The 18,211-nt window shown below is 38.8% G+C and overlaps 1 protein-coding gene and 1 pseudogene across 2 annotated transcripts in view; one reads left to right on the top strand and one right to left on the bottom strand.

The window, feature by feature from the left end:
• STK3 (serine/threonine kinase 3) overlaps positions 1–18,211 on the top strand; it is a 346,273-nt gene that overhangs the window by 23,786 nt on the left and 304,276 nt on the right. The gene's annotated exons all lie outside the window — the stretch shown is intronic.
• On the bottom strand, positions 14,615–17,287 carry LOC108286893 (annotated as a pseudogene).

Raw genomic sequence — 18,211 nt, 5'->3', positions numbered from 1 at the left:
CTCCCAGGCTAAAGTGAACCTCCTAACTCAGTCTTCTAAGTAGCTGGAACTACAGGCACTGATCACCACACCTGGCTATTTTTGTTGTTTTTTTGAAGAGACAGGGTCTTGCTGTGTAGTCCAGGCTGGAGTGCAGTGGCACAGTCATAGCTCACTTGTAACCTGAAACCCGTGGGTTAAAGGGATACTCCCCCCTCAGCCTCCATAGTAGCTAGGACTACAGGTACCCATTACTATGTCTGGCTAATTTTAAAATGTTTTATAGAGATAGGATCTTGCTGTGTTGCCCAGGCTAGTTTTGAATTCCTGGCCTCAATCAGTCCTTTCACCTTGGCGTCCCAAAGTGCTGGAATTGCAGGTATGAACCACTGTGCCCAGCTGGAAATTCTTACATTGAACAGGAAACAACAAAAACGAGATAAAACAAGGTTACCGTTTTGAAGTGCTAGAGAATTTGGATGTCACCGAAAAAAAAAATAAATAAAAGACCTATCCTAATGTTTAAAAAGATTGCTTTTTATCTTTTATTCAGTATATTTCCATTGGCAGTATAATAGGAGATTATGCTCTTCCCTACTTAATGAGATAGGCAAATGATTGATGTCTTAGTCTGTGCTGCTATAACAAAGTATCATAGACTGCGTAATTTATAAAGAAGAGAAATTTGGCCAGGCGCGGTGGCTCATACCTATAATCCCAGCACTTTGGGAGGCCCAGATGGGGTATCATCTGAGGTAAGGAGTTTGAGACCAGCCTGGCCAACATGGTGAAATCCCTTCTCTACTAAAATACAAAAATTAGCTGACTGTGGTAGCGGGCACCTGTAGTCCCAGTAACAGGTGGCTGAGGCAGGAGAATTACTTGAACTCGGGAGGTGGAGGTTATAGTGAGCTGAGATTGCGCTGTTGCACTCTAGCCTGGGAGACGAGTGAAACTCCGTCTCAAAAAAAAAAAAAAAAAAAGACACTTATTTTCTCACATTTCTAGAGACTGGGAAGTCCAAGATGAAGCTGCCAGCAGGCTTGGTTGTTCAATAACTGCTGCTGTGTGCCTCCAAGATAGTGCCTTGTTGCTATATCCTCTGGTAGAGAGGAATGATGTGTCTTTACATTGTGAAAGGACAAGGGTGAAGTCTCTTTTATTAGGGCCTCAGGCCGGGTACGGTGGCTCACGTCTGTAATCCCAGCACTTTGGGAGGCTGAAGCGGGTGGATCACGAGGGTAGTTCAAGACTAGCCTGGCCAACATGATGAAACTCTGTTTCTACTAAAATAAATAAATAAATAAAAAATGAGCCCGATGTGGTGGCAGGTGCCTGTAGTCCCAGCTACTCGGGAGGCTGAGGCAGAGAACTGCTTGAACCTGGGAGGTGGAGGTTACAGTGAGCTGACATCAATGCCACTGCACTCCAGGCTGGGTGACAGAACACACAACCAATCAATCAATCAGTCAATAGAACACTAAATAAATAAATAAAAATAAACAAACAAAAAATATTAGGGCCTTAATCCCATTTCCGAGGTGTGGAGCCCTCATGATCTAATAATTACCTCTTAAAGGATGGACTTTTTTTTTTTTTTTTAAAGGGTCTTGCTCTGTTGCCTAGGTTGGAGTGTGGTGGTGTGATCATAGCTCACTATAACTCAACTTCTAAGTACCCCACCTTTTAATACATGGCATTGACCATTTAGATTAAGCACCTGAATTCTGGAGGGGACATATCCAAAACATAGCAATAGGAAAACCAGATTGCGTTGCTACTTGCTTATTTTATTTTAATTTTTTTACTTTAAAAAAAATTTTTACCCTTGAGGGTCACAAGAAGATACTTGCTTATTTTAAAAAGATAATTCTAGCATATGTCTGCCTAAGCACATAACAAATCCTTCCTCTCAAGTTCCAGGAGAGGTACTTTGTGGGTAACTTTTTCTCCACAGAGTTCCCAAGCAACTAGAAGAGTGTATGCTCTAAAGGCCCTCAGTCAAGAGGAACATTTTTGGGGGGCCTTTGATTAAAAACATTACTTTTATGATGAGATTCTGAGGTGTTAAGGTTCACAATATGTTAAAGACAGATGAAACTATGTACATTATGTTGTGTTTGCCAAGTCAGGAAAATAGAAAATTGTGTTGTATGTGTATTTTATATTGACTTTTAATTATGAGATTTTTATAACTGTAAGGATTTTAAAAGTAGACAATATAAAAATTATTTAAAATTAATTGATAACTGAAAAGATCAGTTTTCATTTAAAACACCAGAAAGAGAGGAAATAAAGACAGAATGACATAAAACATGAATTGTTTATCAAAACAAATCATGTGTTTTTACTTGACAAATGCTTCACAGATGGTCTTTTTGCCTAAGTTAAATTAGTAACATTCCAATTGTTCCGCATATTGAGAAAATGAGATGTGTGGACTCATACAAAATTCTCATGTTTACTGGATTCATTTGGGGGATCTTTGACTTATTTATTTAAAGTGAGCCAGATTATGAGCTACTTTGAAGCAAATTTTTAACTCCTGAAGAATCATGTAGCCATTAGATTCCTTTTTTGGTTTAATGTCAATGAGATTTGCTAATATAGTGCTGCTTCTATCACTGTTTCATGTGGATGGGTTTATCTTGAGCTACTTGTGCTCGCTTAGCCATGAAGGTGAAGTAGCTTTGATTTCTAAGGCACAATTGTCAATGTTTTAAAAAGATGACTTCACTTTCTTTAGGAATCTGCTCTTTAATGGTTTGCAAAATCTTTCTACTTTATTCCTATTCCCTATTCATTAGTTCCCCTCCCTCTTTTAAAATTTTTTTCTCTCCTTGGTGTATTTCATCAACTATTCTTTTGCTGATATCTTTAACTCCTTTATATCATTGTTGTTCTATGGCATCTGCCTGGAAAATGCTAACTCTGGACAAATTCTACTATTAAGAGTTCTGAGCAGCATTGAAGAAAATACACAAACTCTAAGATTGCCAGCTTGTCACTTTCTGTTAGAAAAACCTGCTGAAGTTTTAAAAGATAGGATCATTAATATTTTTACATAATAAAGTTCATATTCTCTAAGTGTGCAGTTTGATGAGTTTTGACAAAATGTATATAATCCTGTAACTGCCATCCAAAGTCAAGATTTAGAACATTTCTACCACCTCAAAAAGTTGTGTTGTATTCTTTTGCAGTCAGTTATGTCACTTTCTCTCAATTTTGGTGTGTACCTTTCCAAATGATGCATAATGACATACCAGAAAGGCTTCTGGGATTTGAATCTGATTACCTTGATCTAAGCTCAAGTTGGGGAGGATTGAGTTTAAAAATATTGTCTTCCAATCCTTGCACATGATATACTTGTCCTAAGGGAGATAAGGAAGGAGAAGCCATCTGCTGATGGGGGAAGGATAGGAATATTTTTCATTCTGTCCCCAGGCAAAAGATCACTGTTTCTGATGGGCAAGTAGAAGTAAAAGCTGTCTGCCCTTCAGGAGGGCCAGGAAACCACCCCTTTGCAGCAACTGCTGATGTAGAAGCTGGAGTAAGTTATCAGGAGATCTAGCTAAGATAATTGATGAGTGTAGCTGCTGTAAACAACAGATTTTCAATGTAGATGAAAGAGATTTCTAGTGGAAGATGGTGTCACCCAGGACTGTCATAGCTAGGGAAAAGATGTCCATGGCTGGCTTCACAGCTTCAAAGTACAGGCTTTCTTGTTTGGGACCAACGAGGATGGTGACTTTAAGTTGAAGCCAATGCTCATTATCAGTTCAGAAATCCTCGGGCTCTTAAGAAAGATGCCAAATCTACTTTGTGCTCTGTAGTGGAATAACAAAGCCTGGATGACAGCACATCTGTTTATAGCATGTTTTACTGAATATTTAAAACCCACTGTTGAGACCTAATGCTCAGAAAAAAGATTTCTTTGAAAATATTACTGCTGGCCAGGTGCGGTGGTGCACGCATGTAATCCCAGCACTTTGGGAGGCTGAGGCAAGTGAATCACTTGAGCTGAGGAATTCACGACCAGCCTGGGCAATGTGGTGAAACCCTGTCTCTACAGAATAATACAAAAATTAACCATGCATAGTGGTACATGCCTGTAGTCTCAGCTACTTGGGAGGCTGAGGTAGGAGGATAGCTTGAGCCCAGGAGATTGAGGCTACAGTGAGCCAAGATAATGCCACTGCACTCCAGCCTGGGTAACAGAGTGAGCCTCTGTCTCAAAAGAAAGAAAAAAAGAAACTATTACTGCTCATTGACAGCAGTACACCTGGGTGCAACCAAGAGCTCGGATGGAGATGTATGAGATTAATAATGTTTTCATGCATGCGAACACAACGTCCATTCTGCAACCCCGAATCAAGGAGTAATTTCAACTTTTCCGTCTTCTTATTTATGAAATCCATTTTGTAAGCCTATAGCTACCAAAGATAATGACTCTTTTGATGGTTCTGAGCAAAGTAAATCGGAAACTTTTTGGAAGGGATTCGCCATTCTTGATGTCATTAAGAACATTCATGATTCATGAGAGGAGGTCAAAATAGCAACATTAATAGGAGTTTGGGTGAAGTTGATTTCAGTTCTCATGAATGGCTTTGATTCAGTGGAGAAAGTAACTGCAGATGTGAAAATAGCAAGAGAATTAGAAGTAGAGCCTGAGGATGTGACAGTTTGATCTCATGATCAAACTTGAATGGATGAGGAGTTGCTTCTTATGAATGAACGAAGAAGGTAGTTTCTTGACATGGAATCTACTCGATAAAGATACTGTGGACATTGTTGAAATGACAAGAAGGGATTTGTTTTATTTTTATTTACTTTTATTTTGTTTTTGGGATGGAGTCTCACTCTGTTACCTAGGCTGGAGTGCAGTGGTGTGATCTTGGCTCACTGCAACCTCCACCTCCCGAGTGCAAGTGATTCTGGTGGCTCAGCTTCCCGAGTAACTCAGATTATAGGTGCCCACCACCACACCTGGCTAATTTTTATGCTTTTAGTAGAGATGGGATTTCACCATGTTGGCCAGGCTGGTCTCAAACTCCCGACCTTAAGTGATCTGCCCGCCTTGGCTTCCCAAAAGTGCTGGAATTACAGGTGTGAGCCACTGCACCCGTCCTTATTTTTGTTTTTAAATAATTTCAACTTTTATTTTAGCTTAAGGAGGTACATGTGTAGGTTTGTTACCTATATTGTATAATGCTGAGGTTTCGGATGATCCTGTGACTCAGGTACTGAGCATAGCACCCAATAGTTTTTCAGTCCTCTGCCGTACCCCACACTTTTCTAGTAGTCCCCAGTTATTATCTTTATGTCCACAAGCACCATTGTTTAGCTCCCACTTATAAGTGAGAACATGGGATATTTAGTTTTCTGTTCTTGCATTCATTCACTTAGGATAATGGCCTCCAGATACATCCCATGTTGCTTCACAAGACTTGAGTTCATCCTTTTCTATGGCTATGTGGTGTTCCATTGTGTATATTTACCACATTTTCTTTATCCAGTCCATTGTTGATGGGCACCTAAGTTGATTCCATGTCTTTGCTATTGTGTATAGTGCTATGATGAACATATGAGTGCATGTGTCTTTTTGGTAAAATTATTTATTTTCTTTTGGATATATACCCAATAGTGGGATTACTGGGTTGGATGGTAGTTCTGTTTTTAGTTCTTTGAGAAATCTCAACTACTTTCCACATGGCTGAACTAATTTACATTCCCATGAACAGTGTGTAAGCATTCTCTTTTCTCTGCAGCTTTGTCCCAGTGTCTGTCGTTTTTTTGAGCCCTTTTTTTTTTTGAGACAGGGTCTCATTTTCATCGCCTAGGCTGGAGTGCAGTAGCACGATCACAACTCACTGCATCCTTGACTTCCTGGGCTCAGGTGGTTCTTCTGCCTCAGCCTCCAGAGCAGCTGGAACTATAGGCACACACCGCCACGCCTGGCTAATTTTTTGTATTTTTAGTAGAGACGGGGTTTCACCACGTTTCCCAGGCTGGTCTCAAACTTCTGGGCTCAAGTGAATTACCTGTCTTGGCTTCCCAAAGTGCTGGGGTTACAGGTGTGAGCCACCATGCCTGGCCTGACTTTTTGATAATTGTAATTCTGACTGGTACAAATGGTATATTATTGTGGTTTTGATTTGCATTTCTCTGATGATTAGTGATGTTGAGCATTTTTCATATGTTTGGCCACTTGTATGTCTTCTTTTGATAAAAGTTTGTTCATACCTTTTGCCTGTTTTTTAAATGGGGTTATTTGGTTTTTACTTTTTGAATTAAGTTTCTTATAGATTCTAGATATTAGACCTTTGTCAGCTGTGTAATTTGTAAATATTTTCTCCTATTGTGTAGGTTGTCTGTTTACTCTGTTGATAGTTTCTTTTGCTGTGCAAAAGCAGCTCTTTAGGTTAATTAGGTCCCACTTGTCAGTTTTTTGGTTGCAGTTGCTTTTAAGGAGTTAGTAATAAATTCTTTCCCAAGGCCGACATCCAGAATGGTGTTTCCTGTGTTTTCTTCTGGGATTCCTACAGTTTGAGATCTTCTGTTTAAATCTTTAATCCATCTTGAGTTAATTTTGAAAGGTAGGGGTCCAGTTTCTTTCTTTTGCATATGGCTAGCCAGCTATCCCAGCACCATTTATTGAATTAAGGAGTTCTTTCCCTATTGCTTTTGTCAATTTTGTTGAAGATCAGATGGCTGTAGGTGTGCAGCTTTATTTCTGGATTCTCTATTCAGTTCCATTGGTCTATGTGTCTGTTTTGGTACCAGTACCATGATTTTTTGGTTACAGTGGCCTTATAGTATAGTTCGAAGTTAGGTAATGTGCTGTCTCTGACCTTGTTCCTTTGACTTAGGATTGCCTTGGCTATTCAGGCCCTTTTTTGTTTCCATTTAAATTTTAGAATAGTTTTTTCTAGTTTTGTCAAAAATGATGTTGGTAGGAATAGTGTTGAATCTGTAGATTGCTTTGGGCAGTACGGCCATTTTAGTGATGTTGATTTTTCCACTTCATTAATGTGAAATGTTTTTCTTTTTTTTTTTTTAGACGGAGTTTCGCTCTTGTTACCCAGGCTGGAGTGCAATGGCGTGATCTCGGCTCACCGCAACCTCCGCCTCCTGGGTTCAGGCAATTCTCCTGCCTCAGCCTCCTGAGTAGCTGGGATTACAGGCACACGCCACCATGACCAGCTGATTTTTTGTATTTTTAGTAGAGACGGGGTTTCACCATGTTGACCAGGATGGTCTCGATCTCTTGACCTCGTGATCCACCCGCCTCGGCCTCCCACAGTGCTGGGATTACAGGCTTGAGCCACCGCGCCCGGCCTAATGTGAAATGTTTTTCTATATGTTTGGGTCATCTCTGATTTCTTCAGCAGTGCCTGTTACTTCTGCTTGTAGAGATCCTTCACCTCCTTGCTTAAATGTATTCCTAGGTATTTTATTTTATTTTTTTGTGGGCATTGTAAATGGAATTATGTTTTTGACTTGACTTTCAGCTGGAACATTATTGGTGTATAGAAATGCTACTGATTTTTGTCTGTTGATTTTGTATCCTGAAACTTTACTGAAATAGTATGTCAGTTCCAGAAGCCTTTGGTGGCATCTTTAAGGTTTTCTAGATATAGAAGTATATTGTCCCTGAAGAGATATTGTTTGCTTTCTCCTTTTTCTATTTGGATGCTTTTTATTTCTTTCTGTTGCCTTATTGTTCTGGGTAGGACTTTCAGTACTGTGTTGAATAGGAGTGCTGAGAGTGGGCATCCTTTTCTTATTCCAGCTCTCAAGGGGAATGCTTCCATTTTTTGCCCTTTTAGTATGACGTTGACTATGCGATTGTCATAGATGGCTCTTACTGTTTTGAGGTATGTTCCTTTGATGTGTACTTTGTTCAGAGTTTTTATCATGAAGGGATGTTGGATTTTATTGAAGGCTTTTTTCACGTCTATTCAGATGATCATATAATTTTTATTTTATACATATATATAATAAACACATATAGAGTTTCTTTATCCAGTTGTTGATTGATGGGCATTTGGGTTGGTTCCACATTTTTTGCATCCAACCTCGCATCCCAGGAGTGAAACTTACTTGACCATGGTGAATTAAGTTTTTGATGTGCTGCTGGATTTGGTTTACTAGTATTTTATTGAGGATTTTTGTGTCCATGTTCATCAGGGATATTGGTTGTATAGTTTTCTTTTTTCTTTGTGTCTTTGCCAGGTTTTGGTTTGGTATCAGGGTGATGCATCCTTTGAATGAATTGCAGGGAGTTCCTCCTCGATTTCTGGAAGAGTTTCAGAAGGATTGATACCAGCCTTTCTTTGTACATCTGATAGAATTCGGCTGTAAATCTATGTGGTCCAGGGATTTTTTTGGTTGACAGGTTTTTTATTATTTGATTCAATTTCAGAATTCAGCATTGATGTCTGCTCAGGGTTTCTATATTTCTTCTTGATTCAATCTTGGGAGATTGTAGGTTTCTAGGAATTTATCCATTTACTCTAGGTTTTCTAGTTTGTGTAAATAGGAGTGTTCATAATCGTCCCTAAGGAACTTTTGTATTTCTGTGATGTTGGTTGCTTGTCACCTTTGTCATTTCTGATTGTGCTTATTTGGATCTTTTCTCTCTTTTTTCTTTTGTTAATCTGGGTTGCAGTCTATCAGTCTTGTTTTTCCTCCTAGAAAACCAACTTTTTTGCATTGATTCTTTGTATGGATTTTTTTGGTCTTAATTTGATTTAGTCCTTCTTTGTTTTTATTTCTTTTCTTCTGCTATCTTTGTGGTTAGTTTGTTCTTTGTTTCTAGTTCCTCTAGATGTAGTGATGGATTGATTTGAGATCTTTCTGATTTTTTAAGGTAGGTGTTTAGTGCTGTAAACTTGCCTCTTTATATTTATTTGCTGCTTCCCAGAGATTTTGTTACTCTGTTTTCATTTATTTCAAAGAATTTTTTGATTTCTTCCTAAATGTCATTGTTTACCCAAAAGTCATTCATGAGTAAGTTTAATTTCCGTGTAATTGTGTGGTTTTGAGAGATCTTCATGGTATTGATTTTTATTTTTATTCCACTGTGGTCTGAGAGTATGGTTGGTATGATTTTGATTTTTTTGAATTCATTGAGATATGTTTTGTGGCTGAGCATATGGTTGATCTTGTAGTATCTTCCATGTGTAGACGAGAAGAGTATATGTTCTGTGGTTGATGAATGGAGTGATCTGCAGATGTCTATTAGGTCCAATTCATCATGTGTCAAATTTAAGTCCAGAATTTTTTTGTTAGTTTTCTGCCTCAATGATTAGGCTAATGCTGTCAATGGGCTGTTGAAGTCTCCCACTATTATGTATAGTTATTTAAATCTTTTTCTAGGTCTAGAAGTATTTGTTTGTTTGTTTTGATACAAGGTCTCACTCCGATTGCCCAAACTGGAGTGCAGTGGTGCAATTTTGGCTCTGACCTCCCGGTTTCAGGTGATTCTCCCACCTCAGCTTCCTGAGTAGCTGGGACTACAGGCTTGTGCCACCACACCTGGGTAATTTTTTGTATTTTTAGTAGACCTGGGGTATATCCATGTTGCGCAGGCTGATCTCGAACTCCTGGACTCAAGCAGTTGGCTTGCCTCAGCCTCCTGCAGGGTCTTATTTTTATTTTAAAAAATTTTTTTATTTCCATAGTTTATTGGGAAACAGGTGGTGTTTGGTTACATAAATAAGTTCTTCAGTGGTGATTTGTGAGATTTTGGTGCACCCATTACCCAAGCAGTATACACGGTACCCAATTTGTGGTCTTTTATCCCTTACGCCCTTCCCACCCTTTCCCTCTGAGTCCCCAAAATCCATTGTGGCATTCTTATGCCTTTACATCCTCATAGCTTAGCTCCCACATATCAGTGAGAACATGTTTGTTTTTCTCTTTCTGAGTTATTTCACATACAATAATAGTCTCCAGTCTCCTCCAGGTTGCTGCAAATGCCATTAATTAATTCCTTTTTATGGCTTAATATTTCATCATGTGTATATGTATACATACATACATATATATAATAAGCACATATACAGTTTCTTTATCCAGTTGTTGATTGATGGGCATTTGGGTTGGTTCCACATTTTTTGCAATTGCGAAGTGTGCTACTGTAAACATGTGTGTGCAAGTATCTTTTTCATGTAATGACTTGTTTTTCTTCTGAGTAGATACCTAGGAGTGGGATTGCTGGATCAAATGGTAGCTCTACTTTTAATTCTTTTAAGGAATCTCCACACTGTTTTCTGCAGTGGTTGTACTAGTTATGTTCCCATCAGCAGTGCAGAAGTGTTCCCTCCTCATCCATGCCAACATTTGTTATTTTTTGTTTATGGCCATAAAGTAAGGTGGTATTACGTTTAGGATTTGATTTGCATTTCTTGATCATTAGTGATGTTGGGCATTTTTTCATGTTTGTTGACCATTTGTATATATTGTTTTGAGAATTGTCTATTCATGTCCTTAGGCCTTTTTTTGATGGGATTGTTTTTGTTTCTTGCTAATTTGTTTGTGTTGTTTGTAGATTCTGAATATTAGTTCTTTGTCAGATGTATAGACTGTGAAGATTTTCTCCCACACTGTGGGTTTTCTATTTACTCTGCTAACTATTCCTTTTGTCTTACAAAAGCTCTTTAATTAAGTCCCAGCTATTTATCTTTGTTTTTACTGCATTTGCTTTTGGGCTCTTTGTCATGAAATCCTTGCCTAAGCCAATGTCTATAAGGGTTTTTCTAATGTTATCTTCCAGAATTTTTTAGTTTCAGGTCTTAGATTGCTAATAATTTATAGGTTTGGTCACTTTACATAATCCTGTATTTGTTAAAAACTTTAATTTTAAAAGTTCTTTTCTTCAATTTTTGTGTGATTCGGTTAGTTCAAAAGATCAGCCTTCATCTCTTTCTTCCTTTTTTCCTTTTGTTCGTCTGTTTTGCGGTAATGTGATCATGGCCCATTGCAGCCTTGAACTTCCAGGCTCATGTGATCGATTCTTTCACTCCAACCTCCCAAGTAGCTAGAACTACAGGTGCAAGCCACCATGCCCAGCTAATTTTTAGATTTCTTTCTAAAGACACAGTCTCTGTATGTTTCTCAGGATGGTCTCAAGACCCTTGGCTCAAATAGTCTTCCTGCCTTAGCCTCCTAAAGCGTTAGGATTATAGGCATGAGTCACCATGCCTGGCCTGAAATTCTTTCTTTTGCTTGGTCCAGTCTGTTGATAAAGCTTTAAGTTATATTTTGAAATTCCTTAAGTGACCCTTTCTTAATTCCAGAAGCTCTGATTGATTTCTTTTAAAGATGTTTACCTCTTCTTTTATTTCCTGGATTTCCTTTGAAGTTTCTTAGTATTGATTTCCAATCTTGTCTTGGATCTCTTTGAGCTTCCTTGCAACCCATTCGTTGAATTCTTTATCTGTCATTTCCGAGTTTCCTTTTTGGTTGGGAACCAAACCAACCCAGAGCTAGTATGATCCTTTTGTGGTGGCACTACATTCAGATTTTTCATGGTACCAGAATTCTTGCACTGATATCTTCCCATTTGGAGACACTGGCACTGCTAATTTGTGTGATTATTTTCATAACGGTAGGATTTTTTCTGTCTTTCCTTATAATGTTGTGTTTTTTCCTTCTCTTTTCCCCTTCTCCTTAGGGGGCGCGAATGTAAAGAATGCTGTGTAGAGTCTTTTGGCTTTGTTTTTATAGTCCTATGCACTTCAGTTGGCAGGTTTTACATTGGGCTATGTAGTTTGGCCTATAAGCCAGTAGAAGGCACTTATGGGTAAAAGCCAGATGTTGCCAATGTGACTGGGTATATATTTGATCCTTGTTTACTGGGAGCAGCTTTCTGTTCCCTCAGGCAGTGGGCTGATTTGTGGAGTGTACAGTGGTCTGAGGGGGCAGAGGGCAAGATGTGCAGGGCTGGACTGGGCAGGTTCACCTCCAGGTCCTCCAGTGGCAAGCACAAGTATCAGTGCATAGGGAGAATACAGTGGGTAGTCACCAAGCACCCAGAGATGTGCCTGGGTATGGAGCTGGGAGACCTCCTTGGCTCTAAGTTCTCTGCACAGGGATGGGAAGCAACTTAAACTCCTAATCCAGAAGAGTAGATGCTTTTGATGACTGGACATCTGCCTGGGCATGAAGCAGAGAGGGTCCCCCTTGTACCCCACCACTGTCTGCAGAGGAGGGTTGGGGCAATGTAGGCTGCTGAACTAGGCAAGCAGGTACTCTGAATGCATGGAGATCTCCCTGGGCATGAAGCAGGGAGGGTCTCCCTGTAGCTGGATCTCTTCATAGGAAGAGTGGCATGGCCCAAGATGCCAATTTGGGCAAATAGGTACTTTGAATATCAGGAGATCTTCTTGGTCAATGGAGTGGAAGGGCCCTACTGTACCACAATCTATGTACAGATGGATAGAGCAGTTCAGGCTGCTGATCCAGGTGAGGGGATGACCTGAATGTCTGGAGATCTGAGTGTGAAGCAGAGAGGGTCTCCCTACACTAGGATCTCTGCACAGGAAGGGTGGGGCAGGTCAGGCTGCTGATGCTCTGAATGCCTGGAGATTTGCCTGGGCATGGAGCAGACATGGCCCCCTTGCATAGAATCTCTGCATAGGAAAAGTGGGCAATTCAATCTGCTAGTCCATGTGAGCAGGTGCATTAGATACCTGGATATCTGTCTCCATGTGGAGTGGAGAGGGCCCCAATGTACCACAACATATGCACAGGAAGGGTAAGGCAGCTCAGACTACAGATGCAGGTGAGGGGGTGCTCTGAATACCTCTAGGTCTGCCTGCATGTGGAGCAGAGAGGCTTCTTCTGTGCCATGATGTATATCCGTGAAGGGTTAGGTGGTTAAGCCTGCTTCTTCAGGCAAACAGGTGCTCCAAATGCCTGGATTTTTGCCAGGGAGTAGAGCAGAGAGGGCCCTGCTGCACTATATTCTCAGGGGAACAGGCTGTGGCAACCAGCCATGACATACGCAGACCAGTTCCAGGTTGCCAAGCTTGTTCTGGCTCCAAGTCTGCTTGTCCAGGAGAAACTACAGCTGTAGCAGCTCTCCTCTCCTCCTAGACCTGCAGTGGAGGAGAGCACAATCCCAGCACCTTCTGTGGAGGCACTAACTACAGTCTGGCTATGGAAACCCCTGTCCTACTCCAGAGCCAGATACCCATGTGGCCGTGCTGCTGGGTTTCCAAAGAATGATTGACTTGTATGCACCCACATTTAAAATGGCACCCTGCTCTCTTTCCTGGGTCTGGGAAAATGCCTGTAGCTTTTCCAGTGTCTGTCCCTCACAGCATCTCCAAGCCAGCCTGTCCTCAAGTTAGATCCAGGGCTTGGAAGAAACAAAATGCTGTTTATTGACCCAGGTTGCCCAGATCCCCAGTGGAAAAGTGAGTCACAGAGGGAGGCTTTCTGACTGTATACGTGGGCTTTCCTCACTTTTATCAACTGGATGCCATCATAGTGGCTGTTTGTGTTTGTGTGTCTTCCTTGGATCTGGGGTGTCTGTAATGATTCTAGTGGATTCCTGTGTTTTCCGTCTTGAATTAAAGCTCTCAGGGTTGTCCTTTGTGTGCACTATCTTGTTATTTCCAACTGAATGAGGCCCACTAAAAGCCTCTAATCTGCCATCTTGAAAATAAAAAAGGATTTAGGATATTCCATTATCTTAATTGAGAAAGTAGTGACAGAGTTTGAGAGGACTGGCTCCAATTTTAAAAGTTCTGCTGTGGGTAAGATACATCAAACAGCACCCCATGCTATAGAGAAATCTTTTGGGAAGAAAGAATTAATTGATGTGGCAAACTTCATTATTATTTTAAGAAATTTCCACAGCTACTCCAATCTTTTGCTACCACCACCCTGATCAGGCAGCAGCTATTAACATAGAGGCAAGACTCTGCATCAGCAAAAAGATTTTGACTCATTGTAGGCTCAGATGATCATTAGCATTTTTAGCAATAAAGTGTTTAAAATCTTTATTTTTAATTTTTATGGGTATATAGTAGGTGTATATATTGGGTGCATGAGATATTTTGATACAGGCATATAATGCATAATAATCATCAGGGCATAGTGGATATCCTTCACCTTAAACATTATTTTTAAATTAAGAAATGTTCATTGTTTTTTCAGACATAATGCAGTTGTGCACTTAATAGACGACAGTATAATGTAAACATTTATATGCCTTGGGAGAACAAACTTTTTGTATTATTTGCTTTTTTGTGATATTTGCTTCATTGTTGTGGTCTGTAACTGAACCTGCAATATCTCTGAGATATGCCTATATGTCTTTCCTGTGACTACTTTTACTATTCTTTCTCACAGATGCTCAGCAATTTGATCATAATATATCTTGGCGTTTGGCGTTTTCTCTCTCTCTCTCTATCTATCTTTTCAAATTTGTTCAATTTGATGCATCTGTGTGGGTTTATGGTTTACATAAAATTTGGAAAATGTTTTTCCTTATTTCCCTCCTTCCTTTCCTTACTTTTCTTTACTTTCCATCCCATTTCTTTCTTTTTCCCATGGAACTCAGGCTTTTTGTTTCTTCCTTTATTTAAATAACATTTTTTCCTTTTCAAATGATTTTCTTTTGTGTTACACTGTCTAATCTGCTTTTAATCTTATTAAACAAAAATCTTATTTCAGATATTTTATTTTTTAGCAGATAAAGACTTGTTTTATTTTAATGATTGTTCTGTGTAATCACAAAGACGACTATGTATAGACAATAAAAGGTGAGCTTTATTTCCTTGTCTCTTCCGCCTTGGACAAAGTCTTGATGCTCTTTTCTTCTTGGCCTGGAGGTGCCCTTCATGGTGATTGCGTGCTTTCTTGATCTTAGACCAGCAGCAGCCTTCTGCCTGGTCAGCCAGGAGCATCTTGTGGGCCTCGTGTGCCTTCAAAAGGTAGATGTGTTCCATGAGAATCTGCCTGTTTTTGAACACACTCCCTTTCACCTTCAGGTACAGGCTGTGATACATGTGGTGATAAGTCTTTTTAGATTCACAGTATCTTTGAGCAGCTGGCACAGAATTCCTATTCTCCTCATCCAGCTTACTTTCTCTGGCATTTGAGCATTGGCTGTACCCTTTTTGCTTACCTGTGCACATATACCTGCCTTTCTGGCAGGTCAAGGTGTTTTTCTGGCAGTGAGCCCAGGAATGGACAGTCACAGGCTTATGGATAATCAGCCCATCTTTGATCAGCTTCTGGATCTGTTGACAGGAGTTGGCATGGCTGATTTCATTGGTTTCATTGGTGTCCAGCCAGACCTTCTTTTGCTATAGCAGAGGACACTAGAGGCAAGCCTTTTCTGAAGCCTTGAGCCTTGAAGGCTTCTGTTGCAGCAATGAAAGCAAGTATTTTATTTTTTATCTCTTAAATTTCCATTTATCTTTCCCCCATCTTCCATTTTCTTTAATATCTGTGAGTATGTGAAAGTATATTCATAAGCGGTTTTTTATAGGCTATTAATTTCACCACCTCTGTTGTTTCTGGGTCTGTTTTATTGACTAATTTTTCTCTTTATGAGTTATAGTTCCTGATTACTCATATGTCTAATAATTTTTGATGAATTTTTTTTGACATTGTTAATTTTACATTTGTGAGTATTGAATTTTGTTTAAGAAGTTTTGAACTAATTCTGGTAGGCAGTTAAGTAAGTTGTCTTGTGGTTTGGCTTGATGATTTTGAGGCTAGTTTTTAAACTTCTCTAGGGAGAATCTGGAATATCCTTTATCTTTTGGTAATAGAGTCTCCTTTCTAAAGACTGTTCTGGGTTCTTTTCTGAATGACCTTTATATTTAGTGTGTTCTTTCAATTCTGGGCAGTGGGAAAGATTCCCTGCATTGTGATACCTCTGGAAATTTTGCTTTTTATTGCTCCCTTGTCATTTTTTTTTCCCCTCAGGAAACTTTTTGCTGGGTTTTCAAGAATGTTTTGTAAGCATTCACAGGTTGGCATTTCATGGAACTCTCTTGACAGATTGCTGAACCTTTTCTCTGCATAGCTCCCTTCTCTAGGTACTCTGTAATGCAATTTCCGTTTACCTTGATTCTTCACCAAACTCTAATCTCTGTTTCTTCAACTCAGCAAAATTGCTTGGTTCTTTGTGAGTTCTTCTTTTCTTGTGCTACAGCCTGACATAGCCTCTAGATCTAAAGTCTGGGTGATGGCAGGACCTATCTTGTTTCTTCTCCTTCTCTCAGGGACCTCAGTATATCCAGTTCTGGAATGCCTGATAGCCACCGTCTGAAAATAGTTTCTTACATTTTGTTGAGTTTTGTAGCTATTTATGGCTGACAGATAATTCTGCACCCTGTCACCCCTGGTGGCTAAAAGCAGAGGTTCTGCAATGTATACTTAAACTTGAAGTTGCTTGAACTTTTGGTATCTTTTGATGTAGCCAAATAGTACCTTCTTGTGCTTCGTGACCTCATTTCTTAAATATTGGTGTTTCCTTGGTATGGGTTTTGTGTTTGGCTCTTGTTTTTTTCTTAGACATTCTCTTGATGGTTTTGTCTCTTCTGAAGGTTGTAAGCTATGTGCTGATGACACCAAAAATTATATTTGTAGTTCAGATCTCTTCTGAGTTTTGTAAATCCAGTTGCTTACCGGAAATCTACTTTTAGATGACAAAAATTGAGCCCATCTTGTTCCCCTTCAAACTGCTTTTTCCTGTGTTTCCTATCTTAGTAAATGGCATTACCATCCACTCATTTGCAAAAACAAAATATTGACTTTTTTTTTTCTATGGTGAACAATCAAATAGACTGCAAAATTAAAAACTTACTAGCGAAGTCAAAATACAAATGAAAATGGTTATAATCTTATAAAAAGGGCTAGTTTCTTTTGTATACAGATAAGAAAAAGACCGAAAACCCAGTGGAAAAATGAGCAAAGAACAAGGAGGTGATTTAGTTTCTTAATCATATGAAAAGATGCTCAACTTCACTCATAGTTATACAAGTTAAGTCTAAACTGAGCTAGTAAGTTTTCATCACAGATTGGCTAAAATCCAAATAATTTGATTAAATACCCTATTGGTGGAACTGTGGGAAAGAAGGGCTCTAATATATTACTTGTTGGAGAATAAATTGGTACAAACTCTATGGAGGACAACTTGCTGAAATCAGTATATGTATATATATATATTTATATAACATACAATTATAGTAGGTAAAATATATTATAATGTAACTAACAATTTTAATAATTACCATATAGTTATTACAAGAGTGATCTTATGTTAGTTATACTACATTATTAAAATTATGTTATTTTTTACTTGGTTTTATATATATACTTGTCAGTATATCAAATAAGTATATTTATATATTTTTATATTTATATATTTGTATATTTTTATATTTATGTGTGTATGAATGTATCTGTATTCTCTTGATGTCAGTTTCATTTCTGGGAATTTATTCGACATATATATTAGCACATGTATTAGTTGACTTATATATAAGGTTACTCATTGCAGCCTTGTTTATTGTGTCAAAAGAGAATGTGGATGTCCATAAGCAAAGGACTGGGCAAGTAAGATATGCTGTATTTCTGCAACTGAACAGGATTTAGCTGTAAAAAAGAATAATGATGCTTTGAACAGGTTGAGAATCCCTTATCTGAAATGCTTGGGACCAGAAGTGTTTCAGATTTCTGATCCTTTTTTTTTTTTTTTTTTTTTTTTTTTTTGGAATATTTGCATATACATAATGAGATACCTTATATCTTGGGTCTGGTACCCAAGGCCAACCATGAAGTTTGTTTTGTATATGCCTTATACACATAGCCTCTAGGTAATCTTATACAGTATTTTAAGTAATTTTCTGTATGAAACAAAGTTTGCGTACATTCAAACATCAGAAGGTGTCACTATCTCAGCCACCCATGTGGACAGTCTGTGGGGTTGTTTGGAATCACCATCATTTCTGTCTCTGAATACATATTGCTGATTAACAATCATTTTCTTGTACTTATTCATGCATAAGTACTTAACTGTAAAAAATATGGCATAACAATACGGTGGAAAAAAATATGTTCGGGGTAATTAAGCGGCACAGTAGCATTATCAGAATACCTGTATCAGCTTTAAACAACAGCAGCAACAAACAATGGCAAGCTTTTAGTTTTCACCTGTGATGTTGATTTTTAATTGAAAGGAAACATTTCTGCTATTTCT

The sequence above is a fragment of the Cebus imitator genome, unplaced genomic scaffold (genome assembly GCF_001604975.1).
Source record: "Cebus imitator isolate Cc_AM_T3 unplaced genomic scaffold, Cebus_imitator-1.0 Scaffold331, whole genome shotgun sequence".
Taxonomy (NCBI): Eukaryota; Metazoa; Chordata; class Mammalia; order Primates; family Cebidae; genus Cebus; species Cebus imitator.
Note: the sequence above shows the minus strand (reverse complement) of the source record. Positions and strands in the feature narration are given on the sequence as shown.